This window comes from Protopterus annectens, chromosome 11.part0, assembly GCF_019279795.1.
Source record: "Protopterus annectens isolate FY-2018-M chromosome 11.part0, PAN1.0, whole genome shotgun sequence".
Classification (NCBI taxonomy): Eukaryota; Metazoa; Chordata; order Ceratodontiformes; family Protopteridae; genus Protopterus; species Protopterus annectens.
Window position 1 is genome coordinate 1,213,910,769 of NC_056745.1, and position 25,333 is coordinate 1,213,936,101.

Genomic DNA, 25,333 nt, shown 5'->3' on the forward strand with positions numbered 1-25,333 from the left:
GCCACACAATACATCTGGGAACCTATCAAAGAAGGGACACTTTTTTAATATTAGTACTGTTAATCTGAGCAGCTGACAAAATAAGAGAATCTACATGCATTTCTGAAATAAAAGTAATCCATAACTCTGATCATTACAATTATTTATTAATTGCAAACCCTCCACGTTTTCTTCCAAATTTGCCATTTTGCAGAGGGATTATTAGGAGGAGAGCAACATTTTGAGCCAAAATCAGGGACAGTTGAGAGGTTTGGATATACCTAATTCTATAAAGTGATTTATTTGCATGTACCTTTCAACCTTTTAATGCAGGAAATCTGGACAAGGCCAAATATATTGGGGGGAACATACAAAGAGTACTAAAAATTGCTCTTGTATAAACAGATCTTGCTTTGGTATGCATTTTTCTGAAGGGTATGAAGTCTGAAACTCAGCATCTGTCGTTATTTAGTGACTTCATTCCTAAATGATTTGCCAGAAAACCACAAATTTTATGAGGAACAAACCAAAAATGAAAGGCAAAAATCTATTCATTCTGCAAAAATCTGGACAGTTGAGAGGTATAGTTCATCTGGGTCTGTCTTTGAGTTTGCAGCCCTTCCCCCTCTCACATAATCATGGTCGAAATGGGTCATCCCCCCTGCAGCCATTCCAATGTCCCATTACTTGGCTATTTCACCCCATTTGCCATAGACACAGTAATGTGCATACTGCTTTACTTCTATGATGATTTGGATTTCATTTAAAAGTTTTATTTTACATTTTACAGCACAAACACTAATAGACATCTGCTAAAGAAAGCAATGCAGTCTCACAATGAAAATAGACTTAACATTAAAACTTCTCTGCCCTTGAAACTCACATTCACTGAAACAGCATTGAAACCCACATTCAAAGAAAATACATTTGGCCAGTGGCAGAAAAAGATTAACTCTGGGCTGTTTTCAAATCATAGGCCCCTTTCACACGAAACATATATGTGTTCTTTGATATACCTTCCTGATTGTATTAAATTATATTGTATAATACAGTACAGTTGTTAGAGGGCATTTTACATTTATTGTTTTTAACTTTTTTCCAGTAAACAATGAAACAAAATGCATGCACCAATAATGACAAAACTTCCCTATTTAGAACATTTCCATGATAAAGGTCTAGTCAAACTTCTACAATCCACCAGTATCAGTAAATATGCACAATTTATGCCGAAGTAAAAGTCATCTAAATAATTTCACATTAAAGAGATCTGTAACTAATTAAGATGTTGCTGCTAGGAAACAACTTTATATTTCATTGTTTCATCTACAAATAAAGTGCCTGTTGCCGTTGAGGAATAAATTGCCTATGTTACATAAAAAAATGATAAGCTAGTAATATTGTAATAGGGACTGGATGGCAAACTGATAACAGGTTCATAGTTACTAGGTATTGCCACCAAAGAGGACATTCTCAGGATTGCAGCATCCACCCCCTTTAAAAGTACAACAAAGTATAGTATAAGGAATGCATCTACATACTGTGGGAATAGAACCCACAGCCTTCTGCATCAAAAACAAGCACACTACCTATTGTGCTATTAACAATGCAAGCAGACTCATCAAGTAAGTCTACCACAGATGTTGATGTTCTTATGGCATGTGCTTTGGAATGTTTAGTTTAGTTGTTGAGTTTTGATATAGCCTCTGTGAAGTGTACTTTGTATCTAAGCTACAAAAGTTGTGTGCACTTCAGGCTATCCTTTCCTGTCAGTAGTGGGATCAACACATGCATTAATCTCTTAAGGCATTTGGTGAGGTCATGCTTCGTGGCCTATGTGTTTTGCTGAGGAGGAACGAATAGGTAAGAATTCTGACAGTTACATGTGGAGACCTTGGGTAGAAAGGTAACTTTTTCCTCAGGGTTGCACTGAAGCAGAGAGTTTGGTGGCATATAAAGAAATCTTTCTCACCTAGTTTTCCTTCTTTCTCTGCTTCTGAATAAGTTGTATTTAAACAAGAGATTACTTTTCTTATCACTTACAAAATTTGCCTTATGTCTTATTCTGTCTGGAATTGTCACTATTAAATCTTTCTGGATAAAAGAAATGTGTTGTGCTCCCATAACTAGATGAATGGCTATTGGAAGTCCAAACTGAAAAAGTCCTTAGGACTTGTTTACAATAAAATGAAACTGCCTCACTTCCTGAGTATGCCATTGATGATAGTCAGACCACATGCATGTCTTCCTCAGTGTTGTAACAGATTTTAAAGTGAATAGTACTTTTCTTTCACCATCACAGAATTCATTATTTGAAGAAAATCTGTTTATGATCAGGGAGACTTCCCTGTGGAAAGTAAAAAACATCCTGTAGATGCTGGAGTATATGATGAATGAGAGTAATAGTCCATTTAATACATTTTGCATGAAGAATATATCCAGCGGTTAGTCAGCACACTAATGTAAAGAATGCTTTAGGCAATGTCAAAACAACAAATTTTCCAACTAACAAAATCTAATTGAGACAAACTCAGGGTTGTGCTGCTTAATGCTAGAAGTTAAGCGACTGCATAAACACATGACCAGATCAAAACCAAGTCTTCCCATAAAAATAAGCCACTATGGTGGACTTCAAGTATAAACAGATTATATAACAAGAGGAAGAAACTGTTGTCCAAAAGTAAGAGGGATGTCATTCTGCAGAGGAAGAGTTCCCTTCTAAGCTTAAATAAGAAAATCATAAATCTTGTAAACTACAAAACTAAAATCGCATCCCTAATCAAGGATATTCATAAGACATTCTTTAACTACATCCAAAGTCTGAAAGAGAATGTTCAGCTGTGTGCCAAAGTACTTTGTAGATGGGATTACTCATACTACACTGGGAGATATCATTAACCCACTAGCAGACAGATTCAGAGCAAACTTCACCCTGCTATCCCCACCTACCATATCCCAAAGTATACTTGACACCAGCCCTCTGCCTAGTATTTCTTGAGAACAGGTCATCTTTGTGCTGACCAAGGTGAAAGACACAGCCTCAGTATGACCAGATAATATCCCAGATTGTTTACTAAACAATCTAAAACAAGACCTAGTGGATCCATTTGGTGTTCTCTGTAATCATAGCTTGAGAACTGGCTATGTTCTTGCAGAATGGGGAACAGCAACAGTAATTCCCTTACAGAAAGGGGGCCATAAACTGACCCTGGGAACTACAGAACCATAAGTCTAACCAGTGTCATCTGCAGGTCCGTGGAAAGAGTTATCATAGACCTTATCAACAAGGGCACACGCAACACTAAACACTGGACCCAACCCAGTCTAGCTTTGTTAAGGGTAGACCATGCTTATGAAACCTGGTAGACTTCTTTGAGAATGTCACCAAAGCCATGGATGAAGGTAACACATTACACCCAGCCTGTTTCAACTTTTCTAAGGCTTTCAACACAATCACCCACTCTGGCATCATTGAGAAACTCTCCCCAGTTGGGGATTAACCCTTATGTTACTAAATGGGTAACCAATTGGCTCACTGACAGAAAACACTATGTCAAAATTGGTGACTCCCACTCCACCAGTAGACCTGCCATCAGTTGAGTACCACAGGCATGTGTGCTGGGCCCCTTACTATTTGGCATCTGTTTCTCAGAAGTCCAGGCCAAAGTAAATGGCCTGTGGCTCACCAAGTTCACTGATGATTGCAGACTGGGAGCAGTCATTGAGTTCCCCAATGATGTCATCATTTTACAATAAGGGCTATCACAAATGAACTATTGGTGTCTAAGCCATGGTCTAAAAATAATGCAAAAAAATGCATTATTATTCCCGTTGGAAAAATGGAATTCCCTTCATATTACAATATTGACAGCATCTAACCCAGTGTTATGAGACTTGGGAACACAGGTTGATAGCAATCTGAACTTTGACCACCAGGTTTCCACAGTGGTAACAAAAGCCCTCTATGTAGCACATCTTATAAACAAAGGCATAGCATCCAGGTCAAGGAATGTTATAACTCCACTGTACTTGACCCTCATCAGACCACTAATAAAGTATAATGCATTGTTTTGCATGTACCTCACCAGACACCTGCAGCAGCTGGAGGGACCTCAGATGTTTCTCTAAGAAAATACAGGGAGTCCTATGCATGACCTGTGTGGACAGGGTGAAAGCTCTATCACTTTACTCTGTATCTTATAGGCTGCTGAGAGGTGACTTGTGCCTGGCCTACAGACAATCCCCAACCCTGCCATAATGGAAATGCTGCACATCAGGAAGTCAAATGGCACAAAAGTCACTTACTCTAGGGATCTCAGCCTAGCTTTTGACATTAACCGAACATGCTGGAGAGACAGATATGTCTCCCGTAGACTGCTGCTTCTCTGGATTAGACTTTGTATTCACATAAACAGAGCTCCTCACTGACCATATTCAGACACAACCTACATAGTTGGATGGGAGACCACAGATTTGTCCCTGGGGTGGCACCATGTCCCTCATGGACAGGGATAGTCAGTGTTGATCAAATACCCACTCTGTTCATAAATTTGTTTTGCAAACTTCACAAAAAAAACAAATGAGTATAATTGGGATTAACATGGCTAGGCTTGTAAAGGCAATAGGGCTGCTAGCCTACGAATCTGTTTTCTGTGTGTGATGTTTAGATTATGAGGTCATCTGAAAAATAGATGCAAAGAGACTGAAGGTGGGATTAGCAGAGGCTGTAGGCCTAACCAATCCAAATGAAGACAAGTAAGGAAGCAGACATCCTTGAAAGAAGGTGCCCAAGTGGAAACATCCTGAGAACTGCACTTATGTAATTGTACATAGTGCATATGCATTAGGGGAACATTTTGAGAAGGGCTCTTTCCCTCTATGACGATCATAGTATACTGGGATTGTCTCTATCTCCTGCCTGCCCTCCACTCAGTAGTTTTCCCTGCTTGGCAGAGCACTATTATGGCAGAAAGACATTAAAAAAAAAACAGAAAGAAGTCATTGCTGATGGTATACAGGTAGAAGGTTGAGTGAGTCATGATTAAAGTGTTATTTCTGTTTTTGTATGTACATTGCCACACCCTGCAACTAAAGAGTCATTGTGCACTTCCCCATTGTACTTATTTAATGTAAGTAGTTTCTTAATAAAAAAATCTTGTTAAACTTTTAATAAGAACATGCCACATAATTATATCCCTCGGTGATGTCACCATGGGGATAGCCTGGGGGGGGGGGGGGTACTACATCCATAAACTTTAAGAGATAGCACCTTAAACTGCTGTATTACATTCCCCCACTGTAATTATTTTATGTGAGTGGTTTCTTAATATAAAAAGGTTTGTAAACTTTTTTTATTAAAGTCATTCGCACATAATTTTACTACAACCCCCCCTATTGATAGCATGTGGTAGTGCATCTGTAGAACTCAACAAATTGCACCTTATGCATGCATGATGGCACATCCATTAAAGATCTATGGACACCCCCCGACCTACCCCAATGTTGATGTCACAAATGATAAAGTATAAATAAACTTTCTACGATGCTGCCATAGAGAAAAAATATTTTTTTGAATATGCTTATTAAGGAAAAAAATACAGCAAAACAGAAAAAGAAAAATGTACAATGTAATACAGCCCTGGAGCCACCATGTGCAGTGATGCAACAGTTGCACACAAGAAAAGTGAAGAAGCACTTCAGAAATACAGAGATATCCAGTGAATGCTATTTATTAATGTTATATTTTTTGAATAATTCATATTTTTTATTGTCTTAGAAGTCTGTTCCATTAGCTTAGCCTTTCAAGCAGTAACAGATTTTGCTCTCATAATATACATTGGGAGGCTGAATACTAGGGTTAGATAGGAACTGCCAATGGATTATTTAATGGACACAGTGCTGTTACAAATCAGGATGGAATAATTCTTAGTATTATCCAGTATGATCATTACTAAGAATTGTTTGGCCTTTACCTTACTTGCAAAAATAGAAGAAGATTAAGCAGGAAGAAGTGGATTCAAAATACTATAACCCATCAGCTGTGTGCCTTGTGGACTCTGGTCCATATTTCCTCATGCAGTGATGGTTCTGTAATTATACACCTTCTTGTACACAGTGAATAACTGTATGAACTGTGTGTTCTAAAAACTTCAGTTTTGGTGCTGAGATTGGAAACTGTCATGTGGCATTGAAGAAAAAGCTCTACAGGACACTACCTGTAACAGAACAGTTGCTAATGTGCTAGGTGCAGCATCGCTTCCAGGGTGTCCATCTTCTTTTTCATAGATTGTTGTTGTCTTGTCAGCATTCCAGAGGTGGACCTGATTTTTATGTTTTACCAATGTCACTTTAATCATGGGAACTCTCACATGGCATTGAAGAAACCTTACATGTTTTGCCACCAAGGAAGTCATTTGAAGTGTGCACCATAGTGCTGTGCATGTTATAATACTTAAATAAGAATCACCAGGGTATTTTAGAGATAGGAATCATAGATCTTAGCTGTGCAGTTAAAACCACTGCTTAATTATTATGACTGGTCTCTGTGGTTAAGGTATGGCTGCTAAGGCCTTTCTGATATGTGTTTTTTGGGGAGCTCACCATGACATAATGCCTTTCATGTTAAGGCTGTTATATATCAGTTAAAGAGGGGGTTACCACGTGTAGGGAAGGAATGCTTTATTGGAATTAATGTTTCCATGGTGATATAGTCAACATGCAGAAATAATAAATTATGATGTACAGGAAAATACAGTTTATTGACTCTACATTTATTCACATCTTGCTTGGCTGTATCGTATTCTTAAGTTCATAAATATTTCAAGAGAATTTGGTTTTAAGATCATGTTTGCTTTGCCTGTTTCCACCCTCAGGCCATATCCCCTTTCTCAAGGCCTGGTATAAATTTGTGGAGACGCGTCCAGTCATCCAAGTTCCATCTGAAGAATGCTACTGAATTGTATAGTTTAACTTGCAGTGAAAGTCTGTTCCAGAGATGGGGAAGATGCTACGTAATAAACCTGTCTTTTCACCTCGTTTTTTGCATCTGTTGGTGAAAATTTAGGTCTCTCTTTCTGGTGTTAGTGAAAGTATTAGACTTGTAGAGATATAGGAGATCATGGACAACTGGATGTCCAGTGGCATGGTAGGTTTGGCATAGGTCTTCCCTCAACATTCTGTAGAACACTGAATAAAGGAACAGTGTTTCTAGCCTCTCCAGTATTTTCAGATTTTTAGGCCTGTGATCTTATTGGTTAGGAACCTCTGTGACATTTCTAGTTGTTTTATATGGCTAGTAGGGCACATCCTGAAGAGAAATAGTTCTGATGATGTATTGTTGATGAAAGGACTTAACCATGTGTTTTTTGAATGTGGATTTTTATTAAACTTCCATTTTTTTGAGTGCTATCTAGTCATTTTGTTATTTTGTGTAGTTAGCCACTTTGTCTAAGTTAGGGTTAGTGCAATCATAAGAGAATTTTGATAGCTCATCATAGTGAAAGAGAAGGTTCACATGTTAGTAATCCATGAATTCAGAGATATTTCCCGTGGGAGGCCTTTGAAATTTTGAAGGTGGGTGTTACATGTTTGTGGTCAGACTGGAGAAGAGGACTATGAGAGGAGTAGTGCATGAGGCATCCATACTCATGAGGACCAGGTCAGGAATATTGTGTCCTCTGGTAGGTTTATTTACAGTCTGCTCCAGAGACTTTTATCAAGTCTAAGAACTTCTGGGCATACTCTGCATTGGATACTTTGAGTAGTCACTTGTTGGTATGTTTAGAATGTATATGTCAAAAACTTATGTTCAAAGCTTACTTGTCAGAACAGATTTTTATCTGTTTTTTTCACTCCTTACATGAGCTATTAACATGTAGGACAGACTCATCTACCTGACAGAAAGTACAACAGACACTCATAGGTTCTCCATATTATGCAGGTTTCTTCAGTGTGGACAGGAATGGCACTTCAGTCAGCCTCTCTTTTATGGCAACAATAGCTCTATTCAAAGAGATACCATGAGACTAGATGGCATAGGCATTCCTGATGCCAGCTGCACGTCGGCTGCTCCATCTTTCAGAGAGGGGATGGAAGATTTGTTTTTTTAACACCTTTTTAATTTATACCTTAACACATAGGCAAACATATATTAACAAAAAAGAAAACAAACAATTTTAACATTTTTCCATTTAAATGCAATATACATCACATATATTTTCTTTGTTACTATCATCAATCCAAAATTACAAAAAATTGCTGGATTCCTGCATTTCCTTATACCTCACTTCCCCTACACCTAAATATTATTGTAAATGTATTGCTCCCACAGTTTGCATTTACTTTTATGTAATTTACTCTTTCCCTTTTCTGAAGATTCCATCTTCCTGTTCTTTTATCTCTTTTATAATATTCAGCACTTTGTTGATATACACTTTGATTTCCATTTTCTAGTAACTGCTTTTTTGGTAGCCAACAGAATAAGTCCTTACTATGTCTAGGAAGTTCAGATCCTGTAGCCTAGCTTAAAAGAATCATTTCCTTACTTACAGCCATTTGTTCACCCAGCATTTCAGATGGAGTACTCTGTAGGAATTTTTAAAATCTGCCAACGTATTACATTCTCAAAACGTGCTCCTGCTTACCTGTTCTCCATCACACCTACATTTGCTATCTACCTGAGGAAAACAAATTTTGAAGTTTGCTTGGGGTAGAAAAATACCTATGCAAATACTTCCTACTGCTGATCCTATATATTCTGGATTTGGTTGCGTACTTGGGAGCCACTTTGCCTGTACTGTTGAGATCAAGCCCTGGTAAGGAAGGAAGTCTGTAGCCTGGGGTTCATATTACGTTGTCGAACTTTCAAAAGTCCAAATGTCATATGGTGGAACTCATACTTTTGAACTTTCAAAAGTTCGAAAACGTCAAAAAAAATAAAAACAGAAAAACCTACCTGATGGTTGTAAGCAGGGGGGGCAAGCCCTCTACATCCCCCACTCTTTAAATATACCAACTCCGAGATTGCACTACAGTGTAGTAGAGATAAATCTTCCCATTCCGCACTGAACGGAAATCCCCATTGAAATGTTCAAACTATTTTGAACATATGGGTTTGACAATATGGCGTTCAAACTTATTACGGTTTGACAACGTAATATGTATCCTGTAGCCTGCAATCCAAATGTCTTCATGGCCTCATCCCACTCTATTATCTTTCCCCCTTGAATATTTGCTCCCAATATCTTGGTTCCTTTGCCAGGTTTATTCAGTAAATTGCATCCACCTCTTGCCTATTTTCTGTACCCCTACTTGCAGTCATCCTTATTGGCAACACCTCTTTTCTTCATTCTCATAGTAGTTTAATTCTTACCATACTTTCTGCTACTTTATGAATATAATAGTCTATATGGTTGTTATTATTCCCTTTAAGGATCTGCATCCAAAATCCCACTCTCACTCAGTTTTTTAAATTCCCCCTTGCTTCATCATTATCCCTTTCCAGTTTTTGAAATATAACCTTCTGCTTATGTTATGTATATGGACCTTAACTGTGAAGCTCTAAAATATTCTTTCAAATCAGGTAAACCTAAACCACCTTGTTCTATTGGAAGGATCAACTTATCCTACTTAACTGTTGCCCTCTTTCCTCACAGATAAATTCCTTCAATTCTTTATTAATTATTGTCCACAACTTCTCTTCAGGTTGATACAATATGCCTGGCACATATACAAGACTAAAGGGACTACAGACATTTTCACTGCTTGTATCTTACTATCCATATCCATAAATAAGAGTTTCTAGCTTCTCAGTTTTTGTATTATCTTTGGTGTGTGTTTTCTCACATAACCTTAGAAGACATAACATAAGCCTTTTTAATCCATACTCCTAAATACTTCATCTTATCATGTCCCTATAAATGAGTATTGCTGAACCAATTTGTGTGTGAGTACATAATTTATTGCTATAGCCTTTGTTTTATCTTAATTAATTTCATATCCTGAAAAGACTTGAAACTGTCTCAAAATGTTCCACAACACTGAGATGTCCTTTTCTGGATTTATCCAGTACAAAATAGTATCATCTGCAAATAAAGCCTACTTTTCTTGATTACCATAGCAATTTTATCCTTGTATTTCTGAGTCTCTTATTTTCTTTGCCAATGATGCTAAATAAAAGGGGGAAAGATAACACTCGTGCTTGGCTCTTCTGTTCAAACACAGCTTATCTAAGAGGAAGCCTCCCGCTTTAATTCTTGCCTCTAATCTTTCATGCATACTTCTAATTAATCATATTATTGCATCAGGAATGCAAATGCTTCCAATGTCCTACAGATAAAATCCCAGTTTACTCTTGTCAGTTGCTTTCTCCGCATCAAGACGCAGCAAAAACAGAGGCATTTTCATTCATTCTGCTTTCCTCCAGATCGTCATTGTTCTATTAATGTTGTCAAATGTTTACCCCCCTCCACAAAACCACACTGATCCATATCTGTCAATTTGGCAACACCTTTGCTATTCTTTTAGCTAGTGTAGACATAAACACTTTATAACTGTGGTTTAAAATTGAAATGAATCTATATGAAGCTGAGACTGAAGGGCCTTAGCCATTTTTAGATAACACAGCTACCACAGCTACTTTCCAAGATGTTGGTGTTTCCCTTCCTTTTAAAATATTGTTAGATCTTTCAAATTTTTATCACTTTCTACCCTCCTAATTTCCAAACTTCCATAGGAATACCACCTGCTCCTGGAGGCATTCCTGAAGATTGATTATACATCACTGTTTTCATCTCATCACCTTCTATCTTAACTGCTAGTTGTTGAGCCTCACCTACCTCTAACCTAGTCATAATTACATCTTACATAAATACTTCCATTTGTACTCTTTCTTGATTTCCACATTTCTCTGTTTTATATAAAATTTCATAACATTTCTAGAATACCTCTAAAACCTTTACAGGATCTCTGGTTATTTTTCCTTGTTATAAGTTCCTTATGTTTGGCAACAACCCTTTCTATGATCTGTTGCCTAAGTTGTTGTGCTAAAAGTTTTGGTGCTGTGCATTTGTCATAAAAAAATAGTTGTTTAACTGCAGTCTTTCTAAACATATCCATATTATCCAGATACTCCCTTATTTTCTCTTTAGCACTGTGCATTTGATCCTCCTTTTGTTCTGTGAGATTCACCTTTTTCTGCAATACGTTAACCCTTGTCAGCCCTTCTGAGTAATTTCTATTACTTGTTAATTTTATCTCTTTTTCTTTTATTTCAACCTTATTTTTAAACTCCATTTTCATTTTATCCCAGTCACTAATATAACTTCTGAAGATATTTCTATCTTCCCTAATAACTCTTGAATAATTTCCACTACCCATCCCTTAAATTTCTCTGTTTTTAACAGGTGAGTGAGAAGGAGCCAGTGACTTATTCTTACTTCATTACCCTGCATTTTTATCTTACTGTTTATTGATGCCTGATCAGAAATAATTTGATGTGTCGAACATTTCAGCTAAATGCACATGTTCCTGTGAAGTATAATTTCTAGCCTGGTTATTTTACCTTGAGGAATAATATGTAAATTTGGTCTGAGTTCCTGCTATTGAATTCACATTTTTTATACCAAATATTTTCATAAATTTCTTCAGAATTCTACCCTCTTTTGTTATATTGCCCCGATGCGTCTTCACTATTGCCAATCAAATTCCAGACTCCAGCTATAAATATTCCTTGCTGAAAGCTAATTATTTCTCCCTAAATTTTCTTAAGCTCCATAATAGCAGTTTTTGGTAGAATATAATTAATACATGCCATTGTAAACCTTCTCCCTTGCTAATAGACCCTTACTACCACCAATCTACCATTTTTAGTTTTTTTCCCTTCATCTATCACTTTTGGAGACCCTCTTACAATTTGTATAATTAGTATAATTACTCCCCTTTTCCTCTGACCTGGTATTCTGCTGAATATCTCTTCTGAAATCCTTTATTTGTCAAATATACATACTCATTTCTTTTGAAATACATCTCCTGCAGCATTGCTATTAGCACTCTGCATGTTTTAATATAATTTAATACTTTTTTCCTTTTTATCTATACATGTAAGGCCATTTATGTTCCGGAATAATATGGACAGCATAGCCATCATGGTAAGAAGCTACTGTTCCCACCTATTATACATGACAGTTTTTTTGAATGTATGTTTCCAGCTTTTTTATTACATGCATGCAATAATGTTTAGTAAATTGATCTTTTGTACAGTTGATTGTCCTCATCTGCATTTGAACCTATGTCACATTTTTCAAAACTTGTTTTAATGAAAACCCTCGAACAAAAACTAAACACAAAACACCCTATCCCCTCCCCTATTAACTTGGAATAAACACACAAAACTCTGTACATCTTCAAAACATGGTTTAGCCCTCCAGAAGGGAACTATTGTCCCCATTTGGTGGCTGCATCTTTAGGCATTAGCTAACCTAAAATTAATGTTACCCATGCTAAAATCATGTTACATCCTGTATCCCACTTACACTGATTGCTGGCTGTTCTTTTCTTATCTCTCTTCCCCTATCAGATATGAAAAGCAGCTTGTATGCTTTCAGAAAACATTAGCTTTTAGCCCACAGAAAAAGTGCATCATTAAATAAAACTAATTTGTTCACTATTCTATTAACTACATTATAGTATTAAGGCTGCTAGGGAGGTTATTACCTCTTATTCACTTCCCATAATTTCAAACTTAATTTTTTCACTGAACTGCTTTCCATTGTACCTTTAAATATTGCATTTCTGCAGCAAAGAATACTCAGAATTCTCAACGTTAACTGCTTGCACCTGCAGACAGCTTGTCTCCATGAAAATGTACTGAGCAATGAGTCTTCATAAATTTCACTCAGAAAAGAATGCACAGCTGTCCTCAGTGGCAGACATCTCAACTCCAGTGAATGCTTGCAAATGGAAAACAAGCAAGCTAAAATCTTTGCATTTGTAAGAAACTTAGCAATTTCATAGCTTTCATTATTATGTCTTACTTTCAAAGCATACATGCATACAAAACACCTGTTTACAACTTAAGTTAAAGGTAGCAATCTCCTGTAAAATAAAAAGAAAAAATATCCTAATTCTACTTGTAATAAAATCAATGCACGTTTCCACTCTAACTCACCTCAGCAGACCAAGATTACATCTTATGAACATTAAGCATATCTAACACATATAACAGTCACTGAAAAGACTCCTTCCACATTTAAAATAGCCCTGACTACACACTGCACAAAACTGTTTTACTGTATATAACATGCAGTTTATATCATGAAATGTTTTATACAAATACTAATAAGGACAAAAATTGTTTTAGCTTACAGTTAGTTTTTCCTCTTTTAGTGTCCTCCTAAACATTAATGATATAAAGTGTGGTATATGCTTTACAGTTCACCCACAAGTTTAACAAAGTCAGCCAATGTCCAGTGTTTTTTCACCCACTTTTTCTTGCCAAACCATATTTCTCAAATGAGATGCTTTATAGTCTTCCATTAATTCACTAATTTCAGAACTGCTGGTCTCCTTCCTATTCATCTACATCTCTCAACACCAGACTTTGGGTCAAGTTCAAGGTATTACTGATTCCTCTAGTCAACTCCTGTGCATTTTTCTGTCTGCTAAGCATTTTCCTTTGGAATATTGGAAAAAGTTTTACTGGCAAAGTCTCTCTATAAACCTTATTGTCAGAATAATGAGAAGCAAAGTCCCCTGTCACTCGTTGACTCGCTTTATGCCGGATAAACTTTTATTTCCTTCTTAGCCTATTCTGCATGAAAAAATGACATTGATCCTCCGGGAAAAGACGCTTTGAAGACAACTGGATGCAGAGGGTTGAATCTCACACCTGCCTCTCAACATTCTGTGATTGCTGGGATAAATTTGCTTCTCTTCTGCCTGTTGTACAGTGAATAATGATTTTCTACAAACACTGTGCTGTCTCCAGTTTTTAATATTTTGCCTTTCTGCTACCATTTTGTCAGGATCAATTCTTTCAGCTGCTGTGATTGTACCTTTACTAATACAGGTCTTGGCTACTTTCTTATAGCCAGGTTTGGGGCATACACTTGATGTGCCCTTTCAGTAAAAAAATTCTGCTGTGGCACATCAAGTCCAGTTGCTTATTTGTGATTTCATAAAATTCATAGAATCTGCTCCTTCTAGTTTTTCTGGTACAGCAGAAAAATCTCAGGTTTTCCTAGAGAGATGAGTGTATGCATCACACACACACACACACACACACACACACACACACACACACACACACACACACACACACACACACACATATGTTTCTGTGGCCTGCATGCAGTGCAGCATCTCCCCAGTCAATAGGGCTGCATGCCATGCTCCCCACACTGCTGTAGTGGTCACTAATGGAGCAGACTGGGTTGCCTGCTCCATCATGATGGAATGATCAGTGTTGACTGCTGACTGTTATCCTCCCTTGCACAACTGTTTTAACCTCCCATGCTTTTTGAATACACATCATTTGGGATGTAGTCAGGTCTTCATCCCTTTATACCACAGAGCAGGGTGATGATGTCACACAGTAATGGTTTGGACATTTGGTTTGTAATCTTTTTTTTTTCTCTTTTTATCTGGTGCTTAATCAGGCTTTATTTATTTGACAAATTTAACTGGTTAAGCAGAGTGGTTTAAGGACCGTTTTCAGGTACAACTTTGGCTATATGTCAGTAACAATTGTACAGAAAGCAGACTTTACAAAAACTAAAAAATCTACAGCATTACATTACTTTAAAAGAGTTACATGCATCACATATGACAGAACTGCATTTTATTAAAAACATCTTTGCATATATCCATGACAAAATGAGAGATCCATGTTATATTTATTTTTGTTACCATATATACGTAGATAAAACAAGAAACATTATTATAGTTTTAATATTTGAGAGTAAAATAACCAAATATATCTTCATATAGGGGATAAAATTGTGTAGAAACTGATTTATCCTAATTTTGTTATCATGTTTTATGTTGTTTTAAAGTTTTGTGATATTTCATTTACTGACATTAAAGAAGAGGTCATTACTACTGCAGTAGCAATTTAGTGTTTGTAGACATTTTTGGGAAGATTTATCGGCTTTTACTGAAGTAATTGTGTTAACTATTTTGCAGTCATTAACATTTTTATCCTGAGTCAATTTCTTACTTTCAGGTTCATACTAGGTTGTAGATCCATTGGACTATTTGTAGCCTAGTCAACAATCCCACCAATTTACCCAGATATGAATTAATGATAGACCCTGACTTAGTTTTGGTCATATTCCTTAAAGGCTAAAGGGACAAATGGGGGATGTACTTAGTATTGCTAATCTAGTTGTAAAAGTTATATTTAAAAAGGGTAATGGCACTACGCTTTACCTCTAAGGGGAGTCTACCCCATAAAATAGGTATTCTGTGTGAAAGACATCTATTCTGCCAACAGGTCCTATTTATGTTTTGGTGAAAGGTTAAGTATCTTGAGTAGGTGTTTAGGATGGTATTATTTTTGTGGTTATGTAGGAGGTTTCATAGGACTAGATCCTTTGAGACTCTGAAGGCAAGTCATATGTCTCTTTTCAGTAGTCTGAAGTAAACAGAAAAAGAGTGAGAGACCTTTAATACAATTATGGTAACACAAGAAGGACACGCCCTTGATTTTTTTTTTTTGGTAAGGAAATGCTGTGATCTCTCAAGCTGGTTCATGTGCTAGTCAAGTACATACCAAAGGGAACATTATATTCTGTTATTGGTCTGTTAAAGGAGCAGAGAGGGACAGTAATTTATTTGGGTCTAGAGGATATGTCCCAGTTATTAGTGTGGCTATAGAAAAGGCTTTCCTAACAATGATGATCACAGGGTGGTTGATAATTCATTGTCAACAAAGGGTCCCAAGTCCCCATTGATCAAGTTGATTTTTAGGTGTGTCATCCCTGATAGAAAAAGGAGTGCCTTTGTTTGCCAAAGGACACAATGTTATATTTTCTGGTATTTAGTTTATGGCCATTGTCCAAGCATCACATGTTAACCTCCAGGAGAATATGTCATTTGGAATATTTATGATAACAGTGCTTTGCCTGCAATCATCAGCAAACCTGGTCAGCCAGATTTCTGGAATATTGGCTTGCCTGGGATCTACAGAATATGCAACAGAAAAGGAGGTAGACCAACGATGACCCTTTTAGTACCCCACTAGTTACAGTTTTACGTGCAGAAAGGGTACCAGCAACTTTCATAACTTGGGATCTGTTGGATTGCCAGTTTACAATCCAACAGACAACATTGGAGTTTACACTAAGTTTGTCTAATTTTTTTCAGTAATGCCAGTGTGGGGGTTAGTCTCAAAAGTCATTGCTAGGTTGAGTTGAGCAGTATGGACAACATGACTATTGTCCATAGCCTGGGTAACCTTTTCGAAGAAGCTTATTAGGTTCAGGAGACAAGACTTCCCTTTCCGCATCCAAATTGATTGGGGTCTAGATCAGTTAAGTTACCTATGTCTGTATAAATGAATTGTCTTATGATAAATTCCATGGCTTTGCATATAAGGCAGGTGAGCGTGATACACCTATAATTACCCAGGTCTTTAGAGGGGCCACCGTTATAAAGGGGGGGTTACAGTGGCTGTTCTCCAAGCTTCAGGCACAAATCCTGTGTGTAGGCAGAGGATTAACAGTTAGACTCAGATAGTGTATACTTGGCACTAAAGCAAATGCAGCCTGATATGTTGTTTAGTCCTATCGAAGTATTATTTTTAGCCTTTGACAGGATTTCCACTACTTGTTCCAAATTGATTTCAGGGCAAAATGCATTTTGAGATGATAATGTTGGTAGATGTGTGGTGTAGCATTAAATGTGTCTGATAATTTATTGACTATATCCTTGGTATCAGAATGTATGGCATTATAAATAAGCTCACTGCATTGTTGGACATTTTTCCTTAATTTCCTGACATAACTGAAAAAAAATGTATATTTGAAATGAAGAGTCTTAAAAGAAGAGGCCCCAGTACAGAACAATGTGGGATAGCATTATATAGGAGATTCCTGTAAAGTAGCCCTAATGGGATAGATAAGAAAATGTCTAGTAATTGTTGCATTCTGTTGCACAGCCCATGTTTTACTATTTGTGTTTTGTATCAGTAAAGGTTTAATGATATTAATTTGTGACTTACTCTTTTTTATGGAATAGTGTTAAATGCATTACCGAGATCAAAATAAGTAGCATGTTATTTCAGTCCTAAATTAGACATTTCTGTTACTGCTTCCAAGGAATTCAAAAAGTAGTATCTTCCGTTAATATACCCTTACTGTTCCATTTTAGTAGAAGCAGGATGTCTGTGTCATTTTATATAAGCTCTGTTATGACTCGTCACTATTTTTCAAAGAATACTGGCCAGAATGAATGGTTTTAAATGATGTAAGTTTGATGTGACACCCCCACCCCCATTTTTTTTAATTGGTACTAGTACAGTTTCTTTTCCTTGATTTTATGTGGGAAACTTACAGGTATTCTCTCTGGTCTTATGTAATCTGAGTTTTATTTTGTATGGCTGTAGTTATTACACTCATTGAGTCTACAGCAGTCTGACATGACTTTGCTTGTTGCAGATCTGGACAAGTTTTTAGCAAGTGCTTTAGACATTCTGCGGCTGAGTGATTGTTTCTTTTTTTTTGGAAGCACTGCAATCACAAATTTTCCCTTTCAGTTTTCTAATGCATTTAAATAATATCTTATTACTACTTTTGATCAGAGATCAGTGACAAATTAATTTTGGTACTTTTCCATTAATGGGGCAGCAGTCATAGAGTAACATAACTGTTGCCGGGAAATGTAGCCTGCAAAAGTGAAACATTTAATGTAGCCTGAAAAAATGATACATTCACAAGGCGACACTGATGGAAAATGTAATGTGACATGAATATTTCAGAAAAAGATGACACTGACATTGTTTTTAACTTCGCGTGAAAACATTTTCGTCTGTTTCAACAATTTTGTTGACACAGCCGATTTTCACTGTAGGTTGAGCAGTTAAAGCAGTAGCAAACACCTCATGCATGTAATTGTTCCAATCCACTGTGGTATTGTGGTTCATTTGTAGTTGCAGTTCACAAAACTCAACAGTTGTAAGCTCCTGACACCACAAATAAATAAACAGAGCAGCTGTAAGGAAAAGGCTGCGTGATCCATTGAACCAGTTTTGGCTTCACAATCCTTTCTTCTCTTGGCATGATCGTTGGCTACAGTGCCATTTCGGTGCTGTGTTACCAATGAAACATAACTTCATGCTGTGGCTATTTGAACAAAGTCTTTCAGTATGCAGAATTCCTTTCTCCTGAAAGAATTTAATGGCAACTCTTCGTCATTTGGGAATTGGCATGTGTCACAAGAAAAACGTTAACTGAAAATCTCATAAGAAAAATGTGTTTGCTATCATTGCCATGTCTGCGCACATTTCCACTGCTGCCCTGTTAATGGAAAATTACCTTAATTTGTTTAACCTAAAATGCAGTCATGTACAAGGAAAGAGGTACGTTTTTTTTTTTTGAAACAACAAATAGCTTTATTAAACCATCGCGTACGACATAAGCAATCATACATTTATATAAATGAAAACAAACCACACTGACACAATCCTAGTTGCAAGCATTTTACATCACAAACCATACTGACACACTCCCAGTTGCAAACATAGGAAAGGAGGTTATTTGAGTAGGATCATTGCATGAGTATGTGAAGTGCAGAGTTTTATGTAGGTTTATACTTTAATGTATTTGCTGATCTTTGAACATACAACTTACAGGAATAGTTCTTTTTATGTAGTCTTGCACATGATAACTGAATTATCTCTATGCTTATATAATTGCATAGTTTCAGTATTTTTGTATTTGATGAATTGTCTTGTAATGAAGAGCTCACCATTTTGTTGGTAAAGTCTGAGTCTGTTCTTTAATCCTTAATTTTAAAAACTTCCAATAGTTGTCATAGTGTTTGTTATTTATCAGACATAAAAGAGGTTTAGATTAAAGCTTTTGGTCCAAAAATAAAAAAATAAATAAATTAACTAAAAACAAAACAAAAAAAAACAGCATTATTAACCCACTGTTTACTTAATGAGCTTTTTTATTACCTTTATAACTACTGTGCAGCCAGTAAAACACATTGAATGACAGCTTCTTGAATGCACTGATAGGCCTGGTGTAGAATGTTAGCCTGGCATTTAGTAAAACTTTCAGTCTGTTACCCATCCTTGCTGATTATGTTACCACTGGAGCATTCTCATGCAAGGGTCTCTATTTTTTTATAGATTTAAATGGGCAAGCCCACAGGTCCTAAGTATTCATTTTCAGGGGTGACCCCGGAGGACTGTCTGTTTAACTGATTTTCTCACATTCACACCATAAGCAAATGAAGGTGGGAAGAATCAAACTGTACATCCTGGGCTACAATAATACAGAGATGCTTTGTTTTAAACTATACTTCTTAACTCTTCTGATTTTTGAAAACTGTCCAGATTTTTGCCTCATACTTTTGGTCTATTCCTCATAAAATTTGTAGTTTTCTGGCAAATCACTGAGGACTGAAATCACTAAATAGGCATTTGAGTTTCAGACTTCATATCCTTCAGAAAAATGCATGCTAACACAAACCCTGTTATTCTAGCAACTTTCTAAATTTATAAAAGCAATATTTAAAAATCTCTTCATATTTTTGAACCTTTGTCCCCCATTATTTTTGACTTTATCCAGATTTATCTTGCTAAGAGATTGAGAGGTATGTTTTAAGCTAGTATTGTTTCCCTAGTGTTGTTATCACAAAAAGTAATTTCTCTCTAAGACTAGGTTCCCACAATGCATTGTCCTCACCATTGCTTTAATTTGTTCTAAAAAAAAAATTTATATGAAAAGTAAAAGAAATGCGTATATTGTATTTGCATTTTAACTAGAATAACTAGAATATTTTTAGATTTGGTCTGTTGACAAACGGTATCAAGTCATGCATATCCCTATGACCTCTGACATACGAGGTCATGGTGTTTATTTTGTCTTTTTCTTTTTTCTTTCCTTTTGTTCACTGTGTGTTACAGGTAAGTCTGGATTCCCCCTTCATTTTACCCTGACTGTAACATACGAGGTAATGCGTGACTGTAACATACGAGGTAATGCGTCTTTCCTTTTTTGTCTTCTTTCTTTTCCTTTCCTTTCCTTTGTTCTCTCTGTGTAAAGTTAAGTGTGAATTCACCCTTCATTATACCCTGGCTCTGATATACAAGGTAATGCCTTTTTTTGTCTTGTTTTCTTTGTTCTGTGTGTAAAGGCAAATCCGGGTTCACCCCTCATTATACCCTGATGGTTTTGATTAAGTGACCCTTATATATGCCAGCAGCTAACTGCTTTGTGAGCCATGGTTACTGAGGAGACTGCTTTAACTCTCTCAAAGAATAGAAACCTTCACACAGCCCTGAAAAAGGAGCCATGCAGACGAGTTAGCAGTTGTTTACCCAAGGTTGCTCCAGAACTGACATTAGTTGTCTTGCATCTCCACCAGGGCATCCGACTGAAATTATTAGTGCCATATGCCAGAATTGATGAAGCAGTTATGTTTAAACATCTAAATGGGTCACTTTGATGTCTCCATAGTGGCCTCATGCATATTATTAATGCACAATAATCACTGAGATATTTCAGTGATCTGAATGTGATGTCTTTGCAGTGCAGATGAAGCCCTTCTTTTATCCAACATACTTTCTTTTCGCCAGATGAACTATCTTAGTTCCTGTTATATACACAAACAAATAACTTTCTTTAAGATTTGCATAGAACCTGTCTCATTGCCTGTTATATACACAGATGACTTTGCCTTTATATTTAATCGACCACTTCATTATTTATTTTATGTATTTTTATTTATTTTACATCTGTTTACCAGGAAAGCCCAATGGACAGAGGTCCTTTTTCAGCAGAGGCCCTGGGAGAAAAGTTCCACATTACAAACTAGAGATATACATTCATATAGAATATACCATAGAACATCATTCATAACAAACAGTATAGTTCATGCAGAGTTTCCACATAGATTATCACATATATTAACACTAAGCTTATATACAAATCATTAGCAAAATAAAGAATGATGTATCTTGTGATTAAAATTCATACATTGGATCCTTCAATTGTACTCATTACATTTCAGGAGATCTCATTGAGTATATGTTTTCCTGTCAAAAGGGAGAAATTTAGACCAGTTACGGTAAGAGAATAATAGTTGATGAATATGTAGGCACTGTGCATATATAGATAGATAGATATCATATCATTGCTCACATGGCTAGCTGTACTCAGTTGACTTTTCTACAATTCTTACAGCCACATTGATTCCCAATATTTTGTACCTTACTGCTCCTCCTCATATGGCACTAATTTCCTAAACTCTTACTCTTCCTGCTTGTCTCACACCCACCACTAACTACAGTCCCTCCTCTGTCCATTTATCATTATTCATTGTTCTGCTCATTTCCATAATTTCTCCTTTCATATTTCTCTTATCAGTTTTTAAACTACATTACCACTTACCTGTCTGTAAATTATTACTAACCTCAAAAACACTCCAGTTTGATCTTTTCCCTGTAGCCACCATGCTATAAATACATTAACTGTTTTTGTATTTTATTTTTCTGTTCAATAATTATCCAATTTATGTTAATTTCTCTCTTGTTTTTTCTGTTAAAATATTATGTTCATATAAGAAATATTTAAAAATCAATCACCTAAGTATGCTCACGTACAGATGTTTTCACCCTGCAATTCTAAATGTATGTCATGTGTAAATTAAATGTGGAGTTTTTTTCCCTGGGCCCCTGCTGAAAGTGGGTTTTACCCAGTTGGACTTTTCCCGGTCAACAAAGGCAAATAAATAAATACAGGTTTTACAGCCAATCTTATTTCTGCCCTCTTTCTTTCACTTTGATGCTTTATCTTTCTTTCACTGCATACTGTAGCTTACCTTCCCTTTTTTCCTCCTAGAGTTTCTCCACTGCTGTTACTGCAGCTCATAGGTTCATAGATAAGTACTAAGCAATCAGTCTGCAGACCATTACAAGCCTAGCCAAAAACCCATATTGGAAAGCTCTCTCCAGCCTCAAGGATGGCAATACAGGGCAGGCTGGGGGAGAATTTGAGTCTGTTCATGCAATTGTCAGGGTTTACCTTGAAGGTGGCAAGGGTGCTACTCTGCTTGTCATGTACTGGAAGTTTGATACAGAGGTGGGGGATATGTTGGGATGTGTACAGCAACAATTATCTCACTCCACAAAGGGGAAGCCACCACTGATCCTGGGAACTATCACCCTATTAGCCTGACGAGCCTGGTCTGCAAGGCCATGGAACATATCATCATGAAACTCATAAACAAAGACATTGGTAACCTCCAAACTCTGGACCCCACCCAGTTCATGTTTGTGAAAGGCAGATCATGCCTTCTGAACCTGATCGATTTCTTTGAGGCAGTCAGCAAAGCCGTAGACGAGGGTAAGGTGGTTCACACAGCCTATCTTGACCTCACCAAGGCTTTCAATACCATCCCCCATTCTAGAATTATAGATAAACTCACTAAACTAGGTATAAATCCCTACGTCACAAAATGGGTTGCAACTGGCTCACTGACAGAACCCACACTGTAAAAGTTGCAGACTCCAAATCTGACTTCAAAGTGGAGTACCACAGGGTTCAGTCCTGGGACCTCTCCTGTTTGGTATCTACTTCTCTGAAGTACAAGCTAACACAGAAGGTCTTTGGCTAACTAAATTTGCAGATGACTGCAAACTAGGAGCAATAATCGAAACTCCTAATGATGTGGACATCCTACAAAAGGGCCTCACTGAGACAGATGCCTGGTGTCAAAGCCATGGTCTCAAGCTCAATGCCAAAAAATGCATTCTCATCCCCTTTGGTAAAAACTCTGTACCCATGAACTACCACATAAACAGCAGTCTATTTGACACCAAATGTGTGATAAGAGACCTTGGGACCCAGGTGGACAGTAGTCTCTCCTTTGATAATCACATCGCCACAGTAGTCAGGAAATCCGTATATGTGGCACACCTCATCACAAAAGGGTTCTCATCCAGGGAAAAAGAGGTCATTGCTCCCCCTCTACTCAGCACTCATTAGACCTATTATAGAGTACAACGCCCCTTTTGGAATGTACCTCACAAGACATCTGCAGCAGCTGGAAAGGCCACAGAAGTACCTCACAAAAAGGATTACTGGACTCAAACAGATGTCCTACACTGACCATCTCAAAAAATTGTAACTTTACTCTGTAGCATATCGCCTACTCTGAGAAGATCTTTGCCTAACATATAAAGCTATGTCAAACCCAGAGCTGTTAGACACCTAAAGAAATCCCAATCCCTCCAAGCTACATGCTCTAGGGACCTAAACCTTGTCACCACAATAAACAGGACATGCTGGAGGGATCGATTCCTGTTCCAGAGACTTCCTATACTCTGGAACAAGCTACTCATCTATGTCAAGCAAAGTTCCTCATTAGCACTCTTCAAGAAAAATCTTGATGAGTGGATGAGAAATAGGAAATACATCCCGTGGATCACTTCTGTGGCTCTGCTCAACAGGGGCACAGGAAATTAACTTTCTTGGGTGGCATAAGCCAGGGAACCTTGTTGGCTAGGCTTACTTAGGCCCTTGGGCCGATAGCCTAATACCTACCTATGAACCTATGAACCTATGTGAATGTGTCACACCAAAATGTCTTAGTTATTTGATAATGAACATTAAGTCCCTTTAACCTTGTAGTTGACTAACCATTTGTTCCATGAAGGATCAAAGATGGTTACATTTTTGTGGCTTGAAAAGCTTGACACACATCCCCATGGAGGAGTCCGTAAGAAAATTAGCACAGACAGGGCTACCTGTCTGTCCTGATTACTCAAGATTTTTGGGGTCAATGATATTTTTAGGAATTTCTGAGGTCTGTCAAGTTGAGTTATATGTTTAGACAGATACATGCTAAAAGAGTCGTTATACTGAGTTGCATTTTCACTTTATCTGTTGCACCTAATGCCTTGTTTAACATTTTATCTTTCTCACCACTCATATTCACTGCATTTTATATATTGCCATTGTTGCTGCACTGTGGATGTTATTTTTGTATATTACAAACTCTGCAACTTGTCAGTGTATGCATTGTTTTATATGTTTCAAATCCTGTAACTTGTCAATGTATCTATATGTGTGTGTGTGTGTGTGTGTGTGTGTGTGTGTGTTTCTTTCGGCTTTTCCCTATGCATTTTTCTTTTTGTTATTGGAGCTTTTTTGCCCAGACCTTTGCTGAAATGGACCTCCTCAAGATCTTTGTTGCACAGTAAGCAAGCTGAAAATAAATAAATAATAAGTGAATTATTGTGACTTGTTTCAGTGGTGATGCTAAGATATTCAGAAGCCTTTCTAATATGTGTTCCTTGCACAATTGATGAGCCATCCACGTCAGTGTTTGCAATGTTTTCTTTCCATTTTCTTCCTCTGAATTCCCACCTTTCTGCTACATTTGGTGGAGTCACTGTTTAAATATTTGACCTTATCCCCTGGACAGAAAAGGGTCTTAGACTAGTGCCATCTTTCACTAACCTTCCTTAATTTGCTCTCACATTTTTATTTATTTTTTTCTCTCTGCTGGAAAAGTTGAACCAAACTTTGGGCACTTTATTGCTTTCCATGTCTTTGAATTGCACTATCTGGGATTCATGCTGTGATTTGTCAGTATCAACAGCATTAGACAATCTTCTTTTGCAGCTTGGATTTCCACGCTGAAGCTCATTGTGCGTGCAATAATGGAATTCTGGGTAAAGTGGCAATTTCTGATGTTTCTACATTTTCGGTCCTTTTGAGTAAGAGACCAGGCATTCAGTTGCAGCATAGTATCTTTGTCTTGGTGCCCTTTAAGAAGACCTGTTTTTTTAATTTAGATGAACCCTTTCATGCTTTGAAACTAAGTTCAGTCTCTTTGATTGAGGGCAATTTGAAGTTTAGTCTAGCAGTATTATGTTTCCTTCCATCAACACCTCTTGGGTATGATGGTTTCTTTCCTGAAAAGTAGTAAACCCAAAATAGTTAAACAAAAGATTTTAATTTTGGTCAACTTTACATTTGTAATTAAATGGGCTCTAAGCAGTACTCTAATTTTTATTTTAGTGAAATGACCATTATTAAAATCAGGTGCAGTTTGTCCTCCGGCAGTCGTACCCATTTAAAGTGGGTCTTACATACTCACCCACATCATTGTCCATTCCAGTTGT